This window comes from Littorina saxatilis, linkage group LG7 (assembly GCF_037325665.1).
Source record: "Littorina saxatilis isolate snail1 linkage group LG7, US_GU_Lsax_2.0, whole genome shotgun sequence".
Classification (NCBI taxonomy): Eukaryota; Metazoa; Mollusca; class Gastropoda; order Littorinimorpha; family Littorinidae; genus Littorina; species Littorina saxatilis.
Genome location: NC_090251.1, coordinates 41515876 through 41517818, shown reverse-complemented (window position 1 = coordinate 41517818; position 1943 = coordinate 41515876). Strand labels below are relative to the sequence as shown.

At 39.9% G+C, this 1943-nt stretch overlaps 1 long non-coding RNA gene across 1 annotated transcript; it reads left to right on the top strand.

Moving 5' to 3' along the window:
- The first annotated feature begins 378 nt into the window (after window positions 1-378).
- Window positions 379-1373, top strand: LOC138971483 (uncharacterized). Its single transcript, XR_011457268.1, has 2 exons — window positions 379-676; window positions 1006-1373. It is a non-coding gene; the product is annotated as an uncharacterized lncRNA (long non-coding RNA).
- Window positions 1374-1943: the final 570 nt, after the last annotated feature.

The window sequence follows — 1943 nt, the reverse complement described above, 5'->3', positions numbered from 1 at the left end:
TGCAACAGCATTCATCAAGAATACAAAGGACATGTTTAGCTCACAGGATATCATCACTGGAATGCATCAACTAGTGCTGTTTCGTTGAAGTTACGAGGGAAGGGACAAATCGTACAATTTCAGCTACAATTCCAGCAGAAATCGGACTTCAGATCTGCCGAAACCTGACATTTCGACTAAAAAAGCACGTACCTTAGACCTTGAGTATATACTTCTTTAAAATGTACTAATGAAGAATCTAGATGATGCCTGAAAGTCCTACAAATTTTCATTTTCTGTGAGAGACCTATCTTGCAGCGTGCTACTTCGTCCGCGTAATGCACTGAAAAAGTTGCGGTGGCGCAAATGCAGAGTTACACGATCCACGGCGTGAGGTTAGCTAACAACGCAAAGATGAGTTTCGGTTAGCGATTAAGGAGTTTGCGCAGAGAGAGAAAAGAATAACGATCGAAAAGAAAAGGCAACGGAAAGTGGAAGAAAAGGAGCGAAAGCATGAGAGGACCACAACAACACCGTTCTATGCCCATGCCTAGAAGCAAAACCCATCGCCAAGGGCGAACGAAGTTGGCAAGAGCTTACACAGAGGAGACACCCTATCTTTCACGGAGCGACCAGAGATCTGGCAGTGAGCGACAGCGGTAGCCGGTAACCGTCAGGGTGATGGAATCTTTTCTCGGTAAATATGTTTTTTAGATCCAAGTTGATTTTCCCAAGGTTACCAAGTTAATTTTTATGAGCACTGTATTGGTCACGGTATCACAAGTGTGATCAAATACCAAGATTTTATGTGATCACTGTAGATCAAACGTAATACATTGTATGAACGTTGAGCAGCATGAGGAACGAATGTGGATAATTAATTGTTTATAAAGTGCTGTAATGAATGATATAGTTGGATCTCCATTTGAATAACAAGATGTGTTTTTATCACACAGGTCTCAGGGGAAACGGTTTGTATGATGATAGAATAATTCCCAGTTCTGAGACTTGTCATTATTTCGACAGATATGTTGGTGTTTCGAGTTACGACTACGAGTTTCCAGTTCGAGATCTGAGGGACGAGTTTTTTTTTCACAATCAACCCTCTAACTTCGTGCGATGTTTTCCTGATCATCAATGATGAACTTTATGTAACCGTTCGACGATAACCAGCCTGGACCACACGACGTTCCGACTGTCAACATCATCACTGCGTATTTTCAAGATGAGTGACTTTTAGAATTAGATCCAGGATATATGAACGATACAGAAATGAAGAATAACCCGTCGACCACGGAACAAGCCAGTAAATAAAAGTTGAATCTATAAATTTACAAATACGTCTTGTGTGTTTTGTGCATGAATCTGCAATAGTGGTGTGATAGAATTTTTTTTAGAAACAAAATTCATTCTTGTTCTGATTTATAACGTAAAAGGTGAGGTCTTCGTACCCTCCGAGTACGCAACAGACTAGGATCCGCAACATTTGGGGGTACTCGTCCAAGGGATAGTTCCAAGACATTCTTGTTTTTGGGATTATTTCCAAAGACACGAGCCAAAATTCTAAATTTTTTAGTTGGGTATCACACCATTGTGCAGGTTTGTCACAAAACTCATTCGGAGGTCTGGCTATGGTAATTCATTTTTGTATTTGTACATTTTGCACGACTGCATGTGCATGAATAGGTCAGTTGGATAGGTATGTTGTAACACGTAGATTTTTGTTTCACATACGAACTGTCAGTATTTGTGAATACAGTAGGTGATACCAGTAGAAGTGTATGAGTGAAAGAATTGTGATTGGTTTCCTTGGGAAAATTATCTTGGACGCGAGGTAGGTTTTCTTGAGATAGCCAATTTACGAATTCTAAAAGAAAAGGGAAACATTGTAAACCGAACTGAAACATCAACATATATTCTTTTGTGCGAAGGCACTATCCCATTTTAGTCAAGCAATACTTGAA